We start from the raw sequence: 24,385 nt of genomic DNA on the forward strand, positions 1-24,385 counted from the left end.
CCCAAACAATATGGCTTGCAAGGGATGGCTTTCATCTGCTCCTGCCTGCTGTTACTGTGTAGATAGGAACGCCTCAGATTCCAACAGATCATTTATTGTCAAGAGACAATAAGGAAAGATTGTAATTCAACTTTTTAAAAAAAATGTCTTCTGGCTTTATTCCAGATGTCTGCATTTATTCAGAGCTCATGAGCAAGTAACATTGGAGAATTTACCTTACACAACTCAACATGGAAAACAAACACTGAGACCTTTGTTCTAACACAAATTGCAGTCTTTGTTCAAAAGTGTGTGTCATCGCTAAACAAACACCTCGCATCCTCTGAAGAACAGCTTTGTTTTTAGTAGCTAGAATAAACTTTCTAATCATCTTCTGCAAGCTGGAACATTCAACACTTTAAATCATGGCTACTAAGAAGGAAGTGATAAAAATCTGGGAGAATTTCTGAAAACAAATACATGTATGGGTTGTTAATTACACTAATAGAGATACCTATCTGTGACAGCTGAAATTATGTCTGTGTGATAAAGGTGCTTGCTGAAGGCTCTATGAAGATTAGACCAAGTGTTTTTCTGTATTTGTTTAGATATTAAGCTATATGTTGTTGCTAAAAGCCTAATTAAAGATTAAGATGTAGTGAGGCCTTGTATAAAGTAAGGCCTAGTAAATTTAGCAAAGCCTTGAAGTAGTAAGGCCCTGTGGCGTAGTTAAAATTACCTTATCAAAGGAATGCAAGGCTTGTACTGCTAATTGGTCAGTCTAAGGACAGTTGAAGTAAAAGGAATCTGAGTGGTTGTACGTTATCAGAACCATTCAGAAGCTTTAAATTGCCTGGAATATCTGGAAACCATTCAGAAAGAAGATACAGCTCTGTGAAAAGGATTAGTTAGCTGTTGCCTGGATCAGTGGACCCATGGACTTCTAGGAGCCCAAGGACTGCATTCCAGGGTCCTTCCCAGTACCCCTTTGGACATTGTCATTCAGGGACACCTGACTTCACTGAACTTTGTGGAAAGAGAAGCTTGCTGTGTATCAGGCATAAGAGGGGACTGCCGATAAGTTGCTGATGCAAATTGCTTTTTGTCTGTCATTGTTTGTCTTGTTACTACACGTAGTTGTGTTTTTGTTAAGTCAATAAATCTTTCTTACCTTTCTACCCCCGACCATACTCTCAATCCCGAACCCTCCGCAGGTGACTGGGACACCCATCTCCATGTTACTGTAATGGAGGTTGTAGATCAAAGCCAAGGCCACATTATAAACCTGGGGAAAATGAGCTTTCTAATGTTATGTTGTACACTATGGTACACTTTATATGCAAGCGGGAGTTTGTAGCCAACTCAATATGTACTTGGATCAACGGACCACACTGAAACAGACTGTGAGATTACACTGACTGAAGGATGACACATTATTTAAATAAAATACAAATCATTGCTTGATATTAGTTGTCTGTTGAGCAGAAGGGACCGATGCTGATACTCTAATAGTTAAATTTTCAAGATAACGTCTGAGTCAAAGCCCTAAGAAGTCAATGAGAGTCTTCTCAATCACTTAAATGGACTTTAAATCAGGTCATTATGTTATGTCAGGTCTGCTCTCATTTAGAAGGGACTTAGTACAATATTTATTGAGCAATATTACTAGTGAATCAATTTATGGCTGCCTTATTTTTGGCACCTACACACATTCAATCTATCACTGTTAAGGCTACATCAACATGCTTCAATACAGCTTCAACATAACAGGTGCCCTCAGTTGTTATAGTATCTGTGTTAAAGAGATTCTGTTTACCTTGAAGCATGTAAAAGTTGGGCCATTGCCATCAAAAGAAGACAGCTGAGCCCTTACATTTTGCCTTCTTTTCTGTTACCAGAACATGCAATTTCCCAAACCACTTCCTTTTTTCTTTGACAGTGAGAATGCCACATAAATGGATAGAGGTTGTTTATCACTCCATTTTCACAAACAAGTGATGTCATATCCACCATAAACACAAATGCAAGTATTAATACTTGGGAGGGAAGGGGTTGACTACAGATTTTTCTTTGTTTGACTGGTTTATTCTGGAACAATATCCAATTTGGAGGCTGAAGTGTTTTTGTCGCAGGCCAGACACAGTGGCCAGGTACAGGTATTACACTGTTATGGGTATAAGTGATCGGAAACTGGTCTATTTCCAGAACAGAAGTTCAGCACACATGGACTGGCTTAAAAATTGCAGGACCCAGTCTAAGATTTGCACACCTTCCCCCCCGCCCCCAAAGGATGAATATGTGGTCTGTTTGCTACTGGTCTAAACTATGCTGCTTATAGAAAACTGTGTAATTTAAATCCAATTCTGTCTTGGGCTTTTTGAATGTCTGTACCTAACCAATAAGGGCAAAAGTAAGACATACTTCCTCAGGAGTGGTCTAACAAGAGGGCTGCAATCAGCCTTTGATGGAGAGGAGACAGGACAATGTCAATTTCAACAGAATACTTAGAAACAAAGGCTGATTATCTTTTAATGGATGTCTACAATGGGAAGTGAACTGTGATCAATAGTTTAGGCTGCCAAATAACCATCATGTAGCAAAAGCTTTAAGTCATTTCTAACCAGTCCATATCAGATTTAGGCTAGTTAGTTAGAAATGAAAGGTTTTATTCCCTGAGCTAGCCTTGTATTTGATTTTGCATGTGAGTAGCATTTTCCTCTGAGTACATATCTGAGATGATGTTTTTACCATATGCATTATTTACTCTTATGTTTCTCTCCGACTTTTATTTCTTACATCTGAATAAACAGATGATTGAGATAGAATGAACGAAAAAGAAAATGTATTTATGGGGCTACTCTGACCAACAAAACCAAAAATGACCAAAAAAAGTTCAAGTCCATGAGGACCCATTTACCTGTCAAACTGATATTTTTAAACCATATTTTCCCACTACAGAATGTTGCAACTGTACAATGCCAAAACAGATGTTTTCTGTTACATATATACAGTATTTAGTTCCAAAATTCTGTTCCCATGTTGACCACAGACAAATCATCCTTGCAAAGCTCAATAGGTCAATAAACTTAAGCTGGTAACTACAGGTGAAAATATCTCTAGGTCATTCATACAAAAGTAATATTCTCAGTCAACACTTTTTGAACTGTTGCTGAAATATTTTTCATGTTTAGTGTCCATATCATTGTTTCATTTGATTTCTACTTGGCATATTTTTTACACTTTACAATGGGTCAGAATTTAGAATGGGCCTCTCCTGCCTGAACTGCTGTTTATTAGCTCATTTTAACTGTTAAACACAATGTGCTAGCCCTCTACAGTTAAAGTTACAACCAGCTTGTTTTAACAAGCCCTATCTGATCCCCCCTCTCCCTCTCTGGCTTGGCATGCAAATTTCTGCAGGTATGCAGCCAGAGAAGGAAAATATTTCTGCAGAGTTTGGCAATTTTTCTTCCATTAGTTTTTGAGACATGCATCATTAAAAAAGAATGAATCCTTGTCTGAAAGCCTGACTTCTGTTTAATGTTTAAATTTCTCTCCTTAGCCCTAAAACCATCTTGTTCCTACCCCTAATCAAGGATGTCGTCTTCATTTGGAAAGAAATTTAAAACATTCATTGGCATGGACACCTAGGCCTGGCTCCAGTAAAGGACTAAGGAAGCTAAACTGGGATGTAAATGGAATATAGTCCAACACTGAAATCCTAAAAACACCTGTCATCTGTCAGCTAACCCTGGAGGCGCCTGGTACCTTACTTTCCCACACAGGCCTGGAGTTGCACTTTTGCACATGTGCAGAACTGCCCAAATGTTTTTGAGGGCTGAGCAGCTCAGTACATGTCTCATGCCTAAGCCTGATTACAATTAAAAAACCAGGCATTTGTCCACCCACGTCCCATTAGGGGATCAATCCAGTAGGTAGCCTCAGAGCATGCCTAATATACACTGTTGCGACATGGATACTTGTGAAAATCAGTGGCTTCTGCCACGTCCATTTAAGACACAATTTGCAGAGGAAAGGGTAGTGCCCTCTTAATGGTTGTACACTCACTTAGGAAATGGGAGAGCCAGGTATTATTCCCTCCTCTGCTTGTGAGGGTTAAAACCTACATCTCCCACATGCCTGGATAATGCCCTACCATTCAGGCATTAGACCACCCTGGGTGAGGGGTAGTATTCTCCATCCCTGCTATTGAAAATGTACAGAAAATAATTGAATATTCACTAGGCCAAAGCAAGATAGAAAGACAAAGCAAAAGTAAGACAGCATGGAGCCCAGCTATGAGGCTGCTCTGGTGGAAGGGGAGAGACTTGTGTCCCTGCTTCTAGGGCTGTTTGTGTATTTTATATTAAATTGTTACTGGATAAAATAGAGATACTTGCCTAGGAACACAGAGCCTAGGATTCCCTCCTGCCTGGTGAGTGTCCAGAGCACTGGGCTGCAGAGGAGGACACATATAACAACTGAATTGTTGTAAAGTGTCTTTTACTGGGAACAGGTGAGCAACCGTGTGTGAATGGCTGTGGTTCCAATATCAGGAAGTGGAAGTGAGCACCCAATCTGCCGTGTCTCACAGTGGGCAAGTGGTGGAGCTGAGGAGTGCTTGTTCTCATACTTCAAGAGTTCCAGGGCGTGGGTGACCTCTAACTGGAGGCATTTTCACTTTTCTGCTTTCCCTCTTCTCCTAACCATGAGTTCAATAAAGTTCAGTGGCCTGCACTTAACCAAAGTCTGCAGTGTGCTTTCCTGACTTGAGTTGTCCAGTAGGGCTGTACAAAGCTTAAGTCCCTGATTCGATTTGGTGGAGATTTGGCCCGATTCGGTGGCTGAATCTCTGAATCCAAATCAAATCAGAGGACCCTTTAATCTCTTCAAATTGAATTGGAACCCTCCAAATCAATTCAGAAAGTTTCAGTGATTTGGACATAGACACAGCTTTAAATGTTTTCTCTACATGCCTCTAGGTAGCAGGCAGCCATCAATGCTGCGATGCTGGGGCAGATGGAGCATCCCACAGGAGCACAGGGGAGCACTTCAGGTCCACTTCCAGGTCCACCAGGGAACATGCAGGGCCCCCCCCTGTGCCCCCCCTGGCTCGGCAACTGGTATCTCCCGAGTTTGGGGGGGCACCCAGTGTCCCCATGTGGCCAATTGCCAAGCTGGGCAGGCGCAGGGGGCGGGGCCCCCGCGCTCTCCGGTGGACCCGGAAGTGGACCTGAGTGTGAAGCACTCAGGAGGCCCCCCTGCACTCTTGTGGGACACTCCATCCACCCCTGCATTGCAGAGTTCATGAGCTGTGCCTGGTACCCCAAGGTATGTAGGAAAAACATTTAAAGCTGTGTCTAGGTCTGAATCGCTGATTCTCCAAATCAGCATTGAATCGTCAGATTCAGATTCAGCCAAATCCGAATCAACTAATCGAACCACTGTCCCGATTCAGGCCGAATCCGTATCGAATAGGGCCCATTTCGCACACCACTATTGTCCAGAGCGATGGCAAGTGAGGGAATGCTTTAACCCATGTTTTTGGGTTTCCAAGGGCTGGGGAGATATGATGATAGTCAAGTTCTACTCCAGTTGTTCTGAACTGGGGTGCCATGAAACCCCCTCCCCCCTTAGGCTTGCCACAATGCAGGCACCACTGCTGCTGCATGTGGCGGCCAGATAACGAGGGAGGACAGAGCTGGTTGTTAGAAAGACAGCTTTTATTGAACAAGCAGTACAAGGGAGCTCACTGAGAGAAAATAGCAGAGAAAGGAAAATAAAATGGGGCAGTGGAGTTTTTGCTGTGTACCAAAGTGGCCAGTTATGCAATGAGAAGGTGAGGAGCAATGCAGTGTGGAGTGCCTGGAGGAGTGACCAGACCCATGTCACAGAACACTTGGCATCCACATGTAACAATACACGGGTTCACAGCCAACAGGTTCAAAAGAATATTTGATTTTCCACATCCACTTTTGAACTGCTCTAGGAAGCTTTAAATCAGATTAGCGGACTGGTATGTCTGTCTACTTCAGGTTTAAGCTGTCTTTAATCCTCTCTAATTATTCTGTGTTTCCATACCCAGAGTTACACTCTCACAACAGGCCCCCTCTCCCTCTGGCCCAACAAACCCTGAAATCTTTTCAACACATTAGCATAGCTTCAACAAAAGAAGTAGAGAGTGCCTTCACTCACTCACCCATCTAGCATAACCTATAGCCCACTGGTCAGGGTATGCATCAAGGGTGTGGTGGGAGAAGTGGGTTTGAATCATGTCACACTTCAAAGAGCCTAGAAATCAGGTATTCTACTTTCTATGTGACCTCCCTACCTACTAGACCAGGGATTTTCAACCTTTTTGGATCATTGTACCTCCGGTGGCTGGACATGAAGCCGTGTAGCCCTGGCCACTGAGTTGAGGGGGGAGGGGGTGGCATGCAGCCAGATGCTAAGTGTGGGGAGGGAGGAGAGCTTGCAGCCAGATGTGGAGTGGCAGCAGCACAGGATGGTGCATGGCGGCACTCTGTCCCTGCCCCCCACACATACCCATTAGGGCCTTCTCAAGTGCTCCCGGGGGTACGCATAGCCCCGGTTGACAACTATATATATAATATTAGGCTATTATATAAAACAGCAGCCACTATGTCCTTCTCTTCCACTGAAAAAGATAACTATGGCCCCTGTTTGGTTCTTTGAAAAAAGGGCCCCTAACTTCAGAAGGGAGTCCTGAGCTGTGAATCTCAGGAGCATCTCCTTGCAGCTCTGAATAAAGGCCTCAGAGAGGGGTGTGATTTTGAAATCACCTTTGTCCTCAGCATTTCTTGTTGGCTAGTTGCAGATGGCTGCACACCAACCATGCTAACTCTTGGTGGCTCCCTGCTGGGCCTCTGGCTTTGGATTACTTACTGCTCAGCCATGCGCTGTATGCACATATGAGGAGCCTGGGCACTCAGCAAGTGGGCGGATGAGAACCTGATGGTGTTTAACACCAAAACATGCAAGGTTCTCCACCTTGGGAGGAAAAACCTGCAGCATGCTTATAGGCTCGGCAGTGCTATGCTGGCTAGTACTATGGAAGAAAGAGACTTGGGGGTCATCACTGACCACAAGATGAACATGAGCCTGCAGTGCGATGCTGCAGCTAGTAATGCGACCAAAATGCTGGCTTGCATCCATAGATGTTTCTCAAGCAAATCCCGGGACGTCATTCTCCCCTTGTACTCGGCCTTGGTGAGGCTGCAGCTGGAGTACTGCATCCAGTTTTGGGCTCCACAATTCAAAAAGGGTGCGGAGAAGCTTGAGAGAGTCCAGAGAAGAGCCACGCGCGTGATCAGAGGTCAGGAAAACAGACCTTACGACGACAGGCTGAGAGCTATGGGGCTCTTTAGACTGCAAAAGTGCAGGCTCAGGGACGATCTGATGGCCACCTATTAGTTTATCAGAGGTGACCATCAGTATCTGGGGGAATGTTTGTTCACCAGAGCGCCCCAAGGAATGACAAGGTTGAATGGTTATAAACTCCTGCAAGACTGTTTCAGGCTGGACATAAGGAAGAATTTCTTTACTGTCCGAGCCCCCAAGGTCTGGAATAGCCTGCCATCAGAGGTGGTTCAAGCACCTTCATTGAACACCTTCAAGAGTAAATTGGATGCTTATCTTGCTGGGATCCTGTGACCCCAGCTGACTTCCTGCCCCTCGGGCAGGGGGCTGGACTTGATGATCTTCCGAGGTCCCTTCCAGCCCAAATGTCTATGAAATCTATAAACTGGCTTCTGGATTCCACTCGGGTGGGGAAGACTCTTAAAAGTATCAGGGTGAAACAGAATCACACGTAAGTGCCTTAGAAGTCCAGTAGGATTTGGGCAAAACTGTATGATGACATCTTGTGTGCATGGGGCATCATTCTGCAATGCTAATTTACACCAAGTAGGATTGCCATAACTGGGTTTAGTGAAGTAAAAGGAACTACTCATCTGAGTAAGTTCAACTCTAGTGGTCCTCAACTGAGGTGCCATGAGCCTCCCTGCTCAGGAATGCTGCAAAAGCCCCCTTAGATGTGCCACAATGCAGGCACCACAGCTGCTGCCATGGTGGCCAAATAAAACTGCCCCACTTGCAGGACTGGAGCAAGTGCACATACACTCCTCCTGCATTAAGGTATTCTGATAACCCTATAGAAGGCATAAGAGATGGCCTGTGCTGTTGCCCTTTCCAACCTGGTTTCTCCTGAGCTCTTCCAGGAAACAGAGGTGGGGTGGACCATTCCACCTGCCCCATGCACCTCTGTTTCCAGAAGATGCAAGGTCAGATTGGGAAGGGCTGCAGCAGTGTAAGTGTGAATTTTGGTTATTTTTGATAAACGCACTCTAGTGGTGAAAGTGAGATCCTGCACTTCTCTTTATATCTGTAAAGAAAAGGATCTGAGGATCGGATCCAAAATCCAGTCTAGTCAATGGAAAAAAATCCTAATGAGTTTAAGGGTCTGTAGATCAGTTTGTAAATAAAGGGAATCAAATTAGCTAGAAATATTATTCATTTGTCCTTAGACAAGTTGTGTTTGTCCTGGAACAGAAATATCCCAGAACTGGCATATACACACATTACTTCTAACCAGAGGTTTAACGAGCTGCTGAGTGCACTACCACTCTTCAGCCATTGATTTGATCCAGGATAACCATTCAGATGTGTTTTGTAATGTTTATCCCATGTTTATCCCATGAACCTTTTTAGGATTTATCCTAAGACAAAAGACATGGATATCTGAACATTTATACTCTGTGCCAGGATAAAATGGTTTATCCCAGGACAGTGCAGTGTCTGTTTGTAGCCATTCTGTAGTAGTTACCTGTGTTGAACTTACCTTTCTGTGTCATTAGGACATCACCTTCATTAAGAATATAAAAAATTAGCCCACACTGAATTTTCTGCCAGTTGAGATATTCAAGTTGAGTTGCTCATCCAGGTCTTTTACTTCCTAAATCAACAGTTTCTCTGAGCTCTGAGGAAGCAGCAGACTCAGCCTCTGCAAAACAGGGTAACACAGCAGTGTCCCATACTCCTGCTGATTAACAAGTAACACTGGTGCTACTTGAGGAAAAAATATCTTGTAAAAAGGACTCCACAGCTAACAAAGTGAATAACTACCTTTGAAAAGGATTTTAAATATAAACAGAGAGCCAAAAGGAATAGAAAAAAAGATCATTGTGAGGAGAAAAGTACATCTTCTACGTCAGAAACTGAAGTGAAACATGCCAAAAGCCAAGCTGAGATAGACTTTGCAAAGGAAATTAAATCAATTAATAAAAAAGGTTTTTTTTAACACTATAAATAGTAAGACAACAAGGAAAGAGGTGGGGCCTCTATGCAATAAGGATGGGGTCACAATTAAAGATAATTTAGGTATGGCACAAAAAGCATATGAATATTTTGCCTCATTTTCAATAAAGGTGGTGATATAGAAGCAAAGGCAAGGTGGCTAATGGGAATGAGGGCATGGAAATGGAAATTGATGTATCCACAGTAAAAGCAAACCTAAAAGTTTGTTAATCCAATGGGACCAGACAATACGCACTGAAGAACTTTGAAAGAATTGGCACATGAATTTGCAAGTCTGGGAGCAATTATTTTTATTAAATCTGTCAAATCAAGGATAGAACTGTATGACTGAGAATAGCAAATATAAGGAATATATATGTAGAAGTTATCCTAGTATGTAAGGCTTCAGAACAAAATTTAATAGAAAGAAAAATTCAAGATGTGGATGTCATTTGAAAATAGATTCAAATGCAACCCAGTTTTGCCAAAACTAATACATGTTCAAGTAATTTGATGTCATGTTTTGAAAATAAAACTGATTTTTGGAAAGGGAAATATAATACATCTGATAAATCTGAACCCCAGTAAAGCATTTGATGCAATTCCACATAGGAAATTATCAGGGCAAGATGGGGGTTAATACAAAAATTGCAGGGTGGATAAGGCTGGTTAAAGAAAAGATAGGAAAAGATTGTGTCAAAAGGAGAACTACTGAGCTGGAGGGAGGATTATAATAGAGTTCCTCAAAGATCAGGTTAGGATTCAATTTCACTTGACATTACCATTACTGAGTTGAACACAAAAGAAGGATAATGTTACTGAACTTTGTTGATGACACAGAGTTGGGAGGCATTATCGATATAAAGCAGTGGTTCTCAACCTTTTTGGACTTGAGGGACCCTTCACGGGACTTGAGGCATGCCTCCATACCTTTTGTGAATTGAGTGCCACTCAGTTTCAAAAGCTAATTTATATATTACAGTGCTTACCTCCTTGAGGTGTGACCAGGCAGTGGGGGATTGGTCAGGCAGGGACAACCCTGAGCCTGCACTTATTTGCTTATGTCCTCATGCCTCACTTACCTCCCCACACCTTGGGTCATCTTTCAAAGGATCTGGTGGCCCCAGAGTGTCCTGGAACGCCAGTTGAGATTGATATATACAGACAGGGAGTTCCCAATATGACAGAATGAATGAACACCACCCTGACATCATCTGCAGAAAGACACAATCCTGTGGCAGAATACTAACATCCTTGGATACTATCATGGACCTGAAGGTGGCTGTTCTTAGACAGTAACCTTTTAAAAACTGATTTGAACAGAAAACTGGTGAACAAAGAAATTACCCACAGACTGGATTGTGTTAAATATGATTTAAACAGGGACCATGGATTCTTATCCCATTATCTAGGTTACTTTTGTGACTCCCATGTTCCTATGGGTTTACTACTTGTTTACTTATCTCTTCCAGCCCTGACTCCCTCCCACCCCCACCTGCACCTCTCTCCCCTTCTCTCTTATCTTGTATATTCTAATTTCTCTCTCCTTCTTATACTCTGCCTTCTGCATATCCTTTCACAGCGTCTGATTAAGTGAGCTTCAGCTCATGAGTTTGTGCTCTATCTATCTATCTATCTATCTATCTATCTATCTATCTATCTATCTATCTATCTATCTATCTAATTTGCCTAGTTTTTAGGTGCAATTCTACCTTGCATTCTACTTGACTCCAAACTAACGTGACTATGTCACCCTACCTGAGACTCACTGATCTAAAGAAAGATCAGAATCTCATGCAGAGAGAATTTAAGATTGGAGTCACAAAACTGGAATGAAAGGTAAGGCTATGAAGACATAATTGTCCTTTATAAACACATTGGTGGATAAACCCCAAAGAGAGAAAAGAACTCTTTAAACTGAAAGATGATGTTGGCAGAAGAACAAACTGGTATAGACTGGTCATAAATTGTTTTAATCTGGAAATTGGCAGCTTTTTGTCCATCAGAATGAGGTTTTGGAACAGCCTTCCAGTAGGAATAGTGAGGACGAGTTACCTAAGTACTTTTATTATAGACCATGATCAGTTTTTGAACAATAATATATGGTGTGGTTGCCCTGGATAATGGGACTGGATTCAATGGCCCTGTCCTATGGCCAGTGTCCCTAGAGAACGTCTTATGCAGCTCCAGAGAAAGTCTTATGAAATCAGCTTATAATAAAATATTGGTTACATTTCAGGTGCACGTTAGTGTATGGACACATGGATACATGACATGCATGTGCACACAACAGTGTTTGATATAGATGAAAAAATGGAAGGAGGAAAAATACATAGGACTCTGAAAGGGACATGGAGAGTAACTCCAAGGGGAAATAGTCATGAGTACAATCACTTATAAGTGAAGTCATCACTGATTTTAGGTTTTCTAAGCATAGATCTACAATCTTCATTTCATTCTAGATCCATTCGATCTGCAGATTTTTTAAATTCATGTCCAAGACATGGACATCTCTTTCTTCCCCCAAGACAACCAGTGATTACAAGCTTCAGGATGCAGTCTCCTTACTGCCTTTTCTTATAAATTAGGATAGAAACTATCCTCCCTCTTCCTGTTTATATAGACATACCAAAACCATCTCCTCTTCTCAGTGTATCAGTGTCCTTGTTCTATACAGTGTGTAGTCCCTGCAGTGTAACCCTGTTACAGCACCTCTCTCCTCCAGCAGGGAGCAGACATGCTCACAACATGGCCTTCTGCATTTCATTATCTCTGGGAAGAGGATACAAAGCATTATGCTATGCTGAATCACAAAATGTCCCTAAGCCTCTTATGTGGAGAAGCACAGAGTGAATACAAATTGGGTACAGAGGAAATAAATTCCAGCAACAGTACAAAAGCAACAACATTGAGTTTAATAAACTTTGCATTAAAAAAGGGGGGGTTTCCAAAAACCCTTTTTGAAAAAGGGTTTCAGAAATCTCCAAAAAAACATAATGAAGAAGACTGCATTTGTTCCAGCAGGTAATAGACTGTCTGATACCTAGCACAGGGTAACTTCTTTCCATCCCAAGAAAAATAAAAATGCCTAGCTGACAAAGAAATCGTAAAATTAACTGCATTAAGCAGTGCTCCAATTTTTTGTTAGGCCTGTTTGTTAATAAAGGGGGAAAACAGTCAGACTGCATACCAGATTACTCATTGCTGGCAACAAAATACATGTCAATGTTTGCAATCTACAGTATGCTGGTAAAAGATATTTACTGAACTAAAACAAAAGGTTAAACTTCTGTGCACAATACTTTCTGCAGTGCATGCATGTGGATTTAGTTGGTAACCTCTGTTTGGATCTAGATTTAAGCAAGGATTACATGAGTTTGATAGTCCCCTTGATATTATTTGTGTGTAGACCATAGCTTATTATTGACAGTTTTGATTTTAAACTCAACACTAACTTGGTGTTAAAACAGTACTAACTGAAATCCAGAAATTAGGTACATTGATAGAACTGTGTGGAGAAATGTGTACACAGCTTTGATCCAAATCATACTTTTGGCTTTTAACCAAAATTATCATGGCCCTGTTTTCCCAAACTCACCTAAGGATATAGAGCCAAAAACCTCACCTACCACTCTGGCAGCATTGTGTTGCCACACTGGGGAAAATCCAGGGGGCAAGGAAGATGAAAAGGAGATTTCTGATATGGAAGTAAATTCCTAACCTGTGATGAAGTCGTGCCTCTGAACTAGTTAGTCTTTAAAGTGGCACCCTGCCACACCTTCTGCCTGACTTCAAACTAATGTGGCTACCCACCCCTCTGCTTTGCAGCGGTGGGTTCAAAGCACCAAAAGGAGCTGAGGTGTCAAATGTTTCCTTTCTTCTTTCAAAATATCATATTCTGCTCCTCAAGGGACAAAAAAATCCATCCAGTCAGATGCACTTCCAGGAAGCAATGGGGCTTAGCTGTACTTGCTAGGGAGCAAGCTGTGTTTTTCTGGGTGCTGGCCAAATGTGAGATTTCTTTACATCCCTAGTTACTTTATTAATCAATGTAAAGTACATGTTTACTAACCCTTCACCAAACAGTGAGTGGCTTCATATAACCTTCTTGTGGAATGCATTCAACAACTGTAATTCCCTCTATGTTGTAACTGTGTTTTGTTAAGGGAAATTGTAAGAGGAAATTATGACTTGCTGTCCATGAATTAAAGGTTTCATTTTTAAAGGTATATCTTATATAATGTTAATTATCCAAGCTTTCTCCTTCTACTCTGAAACCCTCCCATCCTCATATTTTCTCATAAAATAACTTTCTAAGAGTATATTACAATCAGTAGTGTAAGGATGAGTAGGTGAGCAGGGCATTAGCCCCATGTGCTGCCAAGGGAGGTAGAAGACAGGGATCCAGGATGCCCAGGGCATAGTACTGGCCTGTTATATCTCTGATTAAAATATGTTGCATTTTTTATTAATTTCAGCTGTGTATTAGTGCATGGGCACACATGTACATACATGTGCACACAACAAATTAATTATTCTGCAACTTCTTTTTTTAAGGAGATGATAGGTTTTGACAAGGCTGAGATCAGACTGAGAAGGTGGCAGGTAGAATTCAGGGGGCAAAGAGGAAACAGCATGGAGAGCTTTTGAAATGAGGCACTTAGCAAACCCAAGTATCACAACTGACATTCATCTCCAGTTCAGCACGTGCACATGCTTTCCTGAATCAGAACTTATACTGGACTGAACCAATATCCCATTTTTTTTTCAATACAGCCAAATGTACGAGGTACTTAGTACATGAAAAGAAAAAGCCTTCTGATCCCAAACACATCATTCTGACATTATGCACCACTGGTATCCCTGTCTCGTTTGACAAATGGGCTGACTGGGCTGTGCTGAAACATGTAATAACTGGCCACGTCTACACAAGATGTTGACTGCGCACTTGTTACTGCGCAGTCATTTAATACTTGCATACACAAGTACTAAATGACTGTGCAGTAACTGGTTTTACTGTGCAGTAGTGTCCTTGAACAGCTTTTTGGTGATGCTGACTGCGCAGTAGCTGGTAATACTGAGCAGCAGCTTGTTATTACTGCACAGTAGTGTCACGTCATGCTTCATGCCATGCGATGCTACTGTGCAGTAGAAACAAGCTACTGAGCAGTATTAGCAAGCTACTGCACAGTCAGCATCTCATGTAGACGTGGCCACTGAGTATGAAACAGTGGAAAAAGAGCAAGCAAGAAAGATACCTGCACCTCAGCATATTGTTTTCTGTACCCAAATTCAGGCAGTAAATATGCATGTTTAATCTTCATGGAGCTCCACTCAAAACAGGTATTATTCTTAGTTGCTCACAGAGCATTTATTCAGGGCAGGGAGTAGCCCTATGGATGATACAGTATGTTGGCTTCTTCTGGAATCTGCTTGCCTTGAGGGCAATTGAGTCCCTTCCAAAGCTGAGCTGGCAGGCAATACTTTACTGTTTTAGATCAGAGAAGATGAAGCTATCTTAAGGCTCGAGGCTTTTTTAACAAGAATTTTCAAACTTCTGAAATAGCCAATGGCAAAAATTGGCTCTCAACACGTGCTTCTTGCCCCTTCAAGCCAACTAGTAACATCTGCAAAATGTACAAAACAAGGGGCAAGCTGTCATTGAAAGTGATGAATGCTCCCGTACAGGCTGAAAAACAACTTCAGCCACTCTGGATGCTGACTTCTATGCTGTAAACTAGAAAGGAGGATTCTCAACATGTACGATTCCAGGGACCTGAAAGTCATCATAAGTCCCACAGCAGATATGCTTGTAAGCCTTTGGTCAAAGGGGTACATGTTATCCCCATTGTGAAGCAGCCATGCAGTACAATGGGAAAGGCCCCAGGCAGTGCTATAGCAACAAAGTTTAGTGCCCAAGGCAAAGCTCACAGTGGCAGCCCACCCTCATCCCATGCACAGATCTGTAGGGCACATGCCCCATACTTGCCCAGGAGTGCATGCAGTGGCAGAAGCCACCCATAGGCAGAGGGACAAAAATTATTTGGGGGAGCTGAGCACACATGTCCCGCGCCCCCACCCCGTCTGCCCAGCAGGTCAGTCTGTGGGGAAAGGGGTCAGGGGAGGGGGAAGGCCCATGGGGAGGGCAGATCAAGGCCTTAGCGGTGAAGGAGGGCATGGGGCAGAGGCAGAAGCAGGGGCTGGGGTGAATGGGGCCCCAGCCAGGCTCGGTGGTGGGACAATCGGAGCCTGGGCGGCTTGTCCAGGGGCACGGGGCAGTCCAGCTCACTGTGCATGTATGACACAGACAAAGCTGGGGGTGACTGCACCACTGAACCCCTCCTGGATCTGCTCTTGTGGTCAGTTACTCTGGATCACCTGAAAGAGCACAAGTGAAATTGTGAAATTAACTCATGAAAGTCACTCAGAACCAATCTATGTATGTAAATAATTGCTATAGCAGTTGTCCACCTATGTCCTAATTCATGATAGATAGATAGATAGATAGATAGATAGATAGATAGATAGATAGATAGATAGATAGATAGATAGATAGATAGATAGGGATATGTATATACATGTATGTATATAAAGCAGACAGATAGACAGATAGTTTAATCAATCAATTGACCTGTGTACAGATACACAGAGAAAGCCTTATATCACTTTCAGATTGTAAAATGCTTAAAGGTGCTATCCAAGTGCAAGATTATGTCACTGTCTGAGTAAAAATCAATGTGTCTGAGCTGGAGACTGAAATTTCTCTCCATGCCACATGTATGTATGTGGCTGGATGAAAAGGATAGTTTCTATACACTCTACGTGCAGTGACACAGAATACAACTTGCCTGTAAAAAATTATCATCTGAAATTGTCCATTTGATCTCTTCCTAAATGCTGTGTATTAATCAAATATTAATAATACTTAGTAGCATGTTGTACACCTGAGGTTACCATAGCTACCTAGGTAGCTTCCTAACATATCTAAACTAACTACTTCCCTGTCATTACAGTGGCAAGGTATTGGTAGTGTCCTCATCTTCCCAGCTTTTTATGTTGAGCATGTTGGTGGAGATCTGGGGGATTCATTTAATTAAAGGTTGCCTCTGAACACTGGGGACTGCACTCAATGGCCCTGGGGCCTCTTCAGTCCTTTGATCCCACCTCAATTTAATGATAAGCAAAACTAACATCATTTCATTGATGGGAAGTTGAGGTGCGGAGAAGTAAAAATTACTTGCTCACATTCATACAAGAGGCTAATGTTGGACTCAGAACAGGACATAGTTCTCTCATGTCTTAAACTCTTGATCTAAATGCTAGACCACCTTACTACTTTTCTTCTAGAGTTTAGATTAATTTTCCAGATGTAAGACTACAATGATTTGCATTGGAATTTGTTCCCTCTCAGGATCAGGCCTGAGAGACAGGAGACAGAGTGGTTATTTTGGTGAGGAATGTGTCCCCATAGGTAGCTGGGTTTTGTTGTCTTTGATAGTTTCTGGTGTGCAGTTTGTGGGGGGACTGGAGCTAGTTGGCAGGTTTTGTGTTTTGAGCTGTAGGAAGTTGACTTCAGTTCTGGTGATGAGGTTGGATGCTTGTTTGAATGTACAAACCACTTTTCAGAGCTGGGCCTATGAACTGCACTTCATCAGCCTCCTAGGTAGTAGGTACAGAAACTCATGGACTCAATATACACAGTGGAGTTCTGGCACACTGAGACCTGCTAGACATCAGACACCCCAGGCACTTCTGCACTTTTACCTGCACTGCTACAGCCCCCTTTCCCCCTACCCCCCCACCCCAGCCTGTCCCTCAGCCCCTGACACCTCCATTTTCATTTTCACTGACTGGCTTTCTTACCTGCATTGCGGACCAGGCCAGCCTCTGGCTTCTTTACTATTCCTTCCATCCAGGACCAACTGCAAGTACTTCCTCAGCCTGACAAAGGGGTTTTCAGCCCTAAAGTTTCCAAAGATATATTTTTGTAAGTACTCCTTTTTTTTTCATAATAAACATATAGACATAAAAACACAAGATAAGCCATCACACACCAAGAGTAACATCATATGTCCAACACAACACAACATCTTTACTTCTTGCTGTCAATTCCTTTATAAAACGACAGGCTCTGTGACAGTTCTGTTTGGATACCTTTGATGCTGCTGCTGACCCTACTGGTGTTGAGCCAGCTAAGTTATTTTACCTGTAGTCATGTAAAGTGGTAGACCGGGCATGAGGCTGTAGGGGAGGAGGAGACCTCACTGGGGCACACTGCCATGTTGTGCAGAGGCCCCAGCACCAGGAAGGGTGCACCTTAACACACACACAGTGTCACCCACCCACATCATGAGTTTTGCCTGGCAGCAGCCAGAGGTGCAGGGCCCCAGAAGCCAGACTCCCCCTCCACCTATCTCCTTGACAGCTGGCAGGCTTCATGGCCTCAGCAGGGGCCACCACCCCTGCAGTTTTCAGCCTACTGCACCTTAACACACACAGGGTCATCTATGTCATGAGTTTTGCCTATCAGCAGCTTGCAGTTTCCCCCAAGCCCCTGCACCTATCTCCTTGAAACTTGGCAGGCTTTGTGGCCTCAGCAGGGGCCACCATCCCTGCAGTTTTCAGCCTGCTGTGGTGTAACACATACATGTGACATGAGTTTTGCTTTCAAGAATTTGGGGTGCAGTTCCCCCATGACCCCTATACCTAACTTCTTGAACCTTGGCAGGCATTATGCTCTCAGCAGAGGCTACCATTCCTGCAAGTTTCATCCAAATCAGACAACAAACAACAAAGTTATAGATATTTCATTGATTCCCCATTATACCCTATGGCCAGATCTCCGAGGCGGCTCCAAAGCTTCAGAGCTGCTTCGGCCAGATCGAATTGGGAAACCAATCTTGAGCTCCGGATTGGATCGCTGCCATCTGAAGTGGATAGATCTGAAGCTGGATCGAATAGCTGCCTACTCGCACAGGCCTACATGTTATGTGTAGGATTGTATAGAAATTAATCAGCATAGCCTCGTTGTAAGGATCTTATACTGTAATGTTTATGAAAAAGGTTAATTGCTTAATAGCTGCCAAGCTATATTTGCTCTTCATTGTTTTAATGACAGCATAGAAAAGAAGGGAAAGGATGCCTGGTGCCATTTTACTGTATTCTTCTAACAAAATTCTGTTAACATAAGCTTTAAGGCTTTATTTTGAAATAATTAATGACATTCTGTTGGAAGAACTTTCACTAGTGATTAAATTCAATTTTATTTCAATACTGAAAGTACTGTGCCTAGCTGCTGTTCATAATTTGAAAACCTTACTTGTGTCAACAGTTCATTCAAAAGTCATCATTAAAGCAGCTGCCTGTGCAGTTAAACTTATCAGGGCTGCCACTGGCTTTCCAACTGGAGCTGAGCTGCTGTAGCTCTAGGAGCAGTAGAGGAAGTTTTATTGGACAGCTCAGTGCTTCTCTCCCTGCCAGTCCAATTGCTCTCATGGGGAATGATGTCCCTGAGTAGAAGGAAGTGGAAAAGTAGAAGTGGAAAAATTTGTATAAGCAGAAGGAAGTGGAAAAGAGAATCAAACAACTCTGTGGTCCTAAGAGGAAATCATAAGGTTGCAGGGACTTATTGTGTGAAAGAAAAGACATGGCTTGTACTTACATTAAGAATCTATCACCTTGATGAAGCAGGGCTGCTAAGAAATAAAGAATTTGAGAAAATCCAGCCAGAATAGGGAGTAGAAGTCTTCACTACACAGACTGGCTTTTGTTTCACAGCTCCTGCCTAAGTGCAGGTTCAGTCTCTTATGAATAGTCAATGACAGTGAGCTAAGTGTATGGACACATGTATATTTGGAGCTATTTCAAGGGGGAATGTCTCAAAAGATGAGCTCCTGATCTGGAGCGCACACAGCATCTGTTACATTCTAATATTCAGGTGTGGACAAGCTGGGAGTGATACTAAGGCAGCAAAACTACTCCAATTTTAACCCTGGGGCCAGGTACAGAGATTATACTTTTACCGGTCTAGGTGATCAGGAACCGGTCTATACCAATAACAGGACAGAAGTTCAGCACACATAGACTGGTTTAAAAATGATAGAACCCAATCTAGGATTTGCTCCCACCTCCCAAAGGGCGAATGTCTGTTCACTACTGATCTAAACTATGCTGCTTACAGAAAAGTGCATAATTTAGATTGAATTCACCTCTGGCTTTTTAAATGTCTGTACTTAGCTAGGATAAATCAGTGTGAAAGTTGGAGTGCTTCTGCTGTACGTATCATTCCCAAATGGTCCACACATAACTGTTAGACTGTAACAGCTGCTGCATGGTTGGGAGCAGTAATCCCCCCACCCACTTTTGAAGCAGCTCCAAATATATGGCTGCCCATATTTGGATACAAGTAGGAGCAATAGAGAGGTCTGGATAGTGTGAGGCAGGCAGGATGCTGGATGAGGCGAAAAGAAGTGGGGACAACTCAGTGGAAGACAAAAGCAGCTAGAGACAGGTAGCAGGGGTTCTGTACCTCCTTGAGTCTTTACTCCCTGAGTCCTTGGTGCTAGCTGCGCCTTCCTCCCCGCTCCCAGATTAAAGGCTCTCAGCAGCCAAAGGGAATGGGAGACAAAGAACCAGGGACCTCCCACCTGCCACAAACAGAACCTGGCTTGGTGAATACTATGAGAGATGACCAAGGAAAAAACAAGGGCCAGTGTTGAGAGAAAAGGTTTTCTTTGGTTGGTTCCCAAACAGCCCCATACAAAGGGAATAGTAAAAGTGCTCTCAGCTGTGTGGTGAGACACATGGTATATACCTTTACCAGACAAGCACATGGAACATACTCAGCATTTCTCTCCATCCATACATCAATACAATAGTGCTGGAGGCTACACTATGCTGGTTCATTGGACCAGCAAGACCTGCTTCATAAGCAATCTTCAGTGCCTCTGATATCAACCCTATTATAAAGAAGGGCCAACATCAGATTGGAAACCCCAGTCCCTGTAGAACTCAGGGAAGGAGCTGATTCTCACTTATTCCTTGCCTGCTCTTAGGTTTTGGCTCTGCCTTGTATCTCAAAGGTTTTTGGGATAGAAGAGCCTGAATGCACATCTGGAGCGGTGACATTCTGGCTCCAGCTAGCATGTGTTTTGCAAGATCAGCTGGTAAGATGTCAATGCCTTTTAATCCTTTTCTGAACCCTAGTTTTGTTTTGTTGTTAAACACAAACTGTAGCCAAACTCTGGTCCAGACCCAAAAATCACCACCACAGCCATGGGCACACATCAGGAAAAACTTTTTTTCTGATTGTCTCCTTGATGGTACAAAGAGAATTTCTGTTGTGCAAGAAGCCAATGTTAGCTTTTTCCTGGAAGAGCCAATTTTTATCTCCAGGCTCAGATAAGCAAATGTGACAGACCAGGATAACTTCAGCACTCAGAACTTGGACAGTAGGGCTGTGTGAAGCTCTGGTCCCTGATTTGGTTCGGTGGAGATTTGGCCCAATTTGGTGGCCAAATCTCCAAATCCGAATTGAATGAGGAGACACTTTAATCTCTTTAAATCAAATCGGAACCCTTCAAATCGATTCAGAGAGATTCAGAAAGATTTGGCGATTTGGACATAGACACAGCTTTAGATGTTTTCTCCACATACCTCTAGGTAGCAGGCGGTTCGTCAATGCTGCAATGCTGGAGCAGATGGAGCATCCCACAGGAGCGCGAGAGGTGGTCCCCAGCATGCTTGGCAGCAGACCCAGAAGTGGACCAGAAGCACTTCCTTCCCATTTCCAGGTCTGCCGGGGAGTGCCCCCCTGTGCCTTCCCATGCCCCTCCCCCAACTTGGGAATGGTTTAGTGGGGCACCCAGGGTCCCCCCATGGCACAGCGCTGAGCTGGTGGGGCAAGGGAGGAACCCGCTTCATGCTCGGCAGCAGACTCAAAAGTGGACCAGAAGTACTTCCAGTCCACTTCCAGGTTCGCTGCTGAGCACATGGGGGGCCCCCCCGCCATGCTCTTGTGGGACGCTCCATCCACCCCACCATCTTAGCATTCACGAACCATGCCTGGTACCTTGAGGTATGTAGAAAGAACATTTAAAGCTGTATCTATGTCTGAATCGCTGGTTCTCTGAATCAGCATCGAATCTGTAGATTTGGCTGAATCGAATCGGGGACAGTGATCCGAATCAAAGAATCGAATTGTTGTCCCCAATTCAGGCCAAATCTGAACCTGAATTGAATACAGCCCATTTTGCACACCCCTGTTGGACAGTATATCTCCCCTTCATCTTATTCCCTTCTCTTATATTCCCAAAGAGTAGATATGGCAATTTTTGCTTAGCAAAGGAAAACAATACAAATAAGCAATGATGCTGCCTGCCCAAAATTAATTTCCAGCACTGGGACGTTTCAGCAAATTAATTTTGCTATACTGTGAGTAATGTTAGATTACAATAGCTCTCTGTTTATTTCCAGAAGCCCCAATTGTTTTGGAACAAACTTGCTAACCAAGATATCGTAAATGTTCTGATAATATGAATGTCAGAGTCTGCAAAACTGGGTAACACAATTTATTTCTATAACCAAGAACTGAGCCAGAGGCTCTGTCTCTCCCCTTCTTTGATGCCATGAGGCAAAGGGAGGCTCTACAATTGCAGGAACAAGTGATTTGGCTGAGTTTAATAATAAGCCTGGAGAGGGATGAGTTATTACAGTGGTTTCTAAATACTGCCTAAAAACTAAGTCTTCCAGGGTTCTGTTTATGTCTGCTTGGCCCCAAACTGATATCAAAGGCTGAATGCCAAAGTTCCCAATCAGTCTGGGAGCCACAAAAATGGTTCAATGTTGTGCCAAATTAAATGTATTTTATTCTTTTTTTAAAAAAGAAAACATTGCTTGGAATAGTTCAAGCCTATCTATGCTTTAGCTGGCCCACCAAATCAACCCACTCTGAAGCACTGGCTCTTGATCACAGAAAACTATATATTACTCACTGTTCATTACTTCAGCTCAAAGTGCTGAGACATAGGTCATAGTGTGACAACTCTCTAGTTTATTATACCAAATGAGATGCCAGCTTTAGACATGTAGCTCTTAGCCCTCGTGAATTCACAGACCTGTTGCTGTCATCTCCCAGTTCATCTCCCTTGAGAGGAACAACAAAATCATCTGGTTAAACAAAGCCAGTCTTTACTCTTTTGTCTAAGGGCATGATCCAAAATCCACTGCAATCTCTGGAAGTTTCTCCATTCAGTTTTTATAAGCATGGTAGGTTGTAGCACCACCTGTGGTTAAGATTATCTGACATTTTCCATGCTAAGACCTGTTTTCAGTTGGTTATTATTTTGCAAATAATTTATCATTCAAACTGAAAATCTCCACGTTGGGTATCTATCTCAGCAAGAGCAAGAAAGCGGGGAAATTTGAGTAAAAAAAGGTTTTGGCATGTCCAAAAACAGGATTAGGAAAAATGTGGTGTTCTGTTCATGTTAAAAAATAATCCTACATCCTTTCCACTGAGGACCTCTAGCACATCCAAGCTTTGGTCTGGTACTTGAAACATAGCAGGGAAGTCACCCAGGTGATCAGAAGGTTCTTTTTTAATTGTTCAGATGGGAAAATGTCCAGATTTTCCCAGTATTGACTTAGATCTTGGAAGCTAGCTTCCCTAACGATCCCATTCTCATTAGGCATGTTCCATCCCAGGGCTACAGAGGCTGACTGCTGCTGGCCACCATGATGCTGAGTAAGGGAACTGAGAGGCGAAATTCTTTCTTCTGCTTTCTTTGCTCCCCACCTCAGCACTCAGGGACCATGTAGGATGAATGTATAGGAAACAAATGCCAGCTGGGAGATTAGATCAGTGGGGGAAGTGCACTGGAACATAAATTAATTCTAAAAAGAATGCTTTAACAAATGGAAGTTAATCTGTTGATGTATTTATATTGGCATTCCCCTTTCTCCTTCCACACAAACTATTTAATCTGAACTTTTGCTCTTTATGTGAGAGAAAAATAGCAAAATGCTTTCCAACTGAAGGTTCCTTGCATCACCTTTCCAAAGGGGTTTTGAGGGTCCAACTTGTAATACCGTTGGGAGGGTGCTGATTTTTAGATGGTGATAAGCACCTTTCTGCTGAAAACTAGGGCCCTTAAAGGTGTATCAGGTTGGGCACCCAAAAATTCCCTGATCCTTTACAAAATTTGGGCTATCTTCAGTAAACAGGGCCAAAGCCTTTCATTCTTTTTGGTTTTCCTTACCTTTGCATATGCAAACACACAAGTTGAGTTGACAAAATGACTGTTGGTAAAGCGTTAACAGATGTACGTTTTCTAATGTATTTGTGGGGGGTTTCAGTTTCACAAAACAGGACAGTGGTGGGGGGTGGATTGTTTCAAATCTGGGGATATTTGAAGGGAATTTTCTTTATTTTATTTGTTTTATTCTGTTTCTATAAGCTATTTTGTCTTTTATTGTAAGCTGCCCTGAGCTTTTTTTTGCAAAGGACAGCATATTCATCTAATAAATAAATACAAAAGTAATAAAGAGCTTACAGAGGAACAGGAAAGTATAAACATCTGACTGTGCAAGGGCATGGGACTGGCAGGTAAACAGGGATGAGTTGGATCTGGAAGTCAGTAGGGTTTGGGGGGGGCGCTATTTTCAGATGAGGAACCAAGAGAAAGGAAACTGGGATTGCAAAGAGGTGCAAGAGCTTGGTGTTTGAAGGGGTTGGAGAGATTGGGAGCCAGGGTAAGGCACAATAGTTTAAAGCCTATATCATGAGGTATATGCAAAAGGTAGAACAAAATTAAGCTTGCAGAGGCAACCAGAATTCTGGCAGTTCTTAACTTTTGAGCATCTGATTTTGCAACTTTAATAATGATCTTTTAAAGCTGTGTGTGTGTGTGTGTGTGCGCGCGCGCGTGTGTGTGCATGTGCGTGTGCGTGTGTGCGTGTGTGAGAGAGAGAGAGATTAACAGATATTTTTCACATGTACACACACTTTTTATAGTGTGTGATAGACTTGATTAAGAATATATATATGTTAATGCAGAATATCTAACGGAGTGATGAGCCAGATTTTGGGATG

At 42.8% G+C, this 24,385-nt stretch overlaps 1 long non-coding RNA gene across 1 annotated transcript; it reads right to left on the bottom strand.

Annotated features, from left to right (window-relative positions):
* Nucleotides 1-12,190: 12,190 nt before the first annotated feature.
* LOC132243968 (uncharacterized) lies at nucleotides 12,191-17,248 on the bottom strand. The gene is made up of 2 exons (XR_009455534.1): nucleotides 17,158-17,248; nucleotides 12,191-15,672 (listed from the first exon to the last, which is right to left on the bottom strand). It is a non-coding gene; the product is annotated as an uncharacterized LOC132243968 (long non-coding RNA).
* Nucleotides 17,249-24,385: the final 7,137 nt, after the last annotated feature.

The sequence above is a fragment of the Alligator mississippiensis genome, chromosome 1 (genome assembly GCF_030867095.1).
Source record: "Alligator mississippiensis isolate rAllMis1 chromosome 1, rAllMis1, whole genome shotgun sequence".
Taxonomy (NCBI): Eukaryota; Metazoa; Chordata; order Crocodylia; family Alligatoridae; genus Alligator; species Alligator mississippiensis.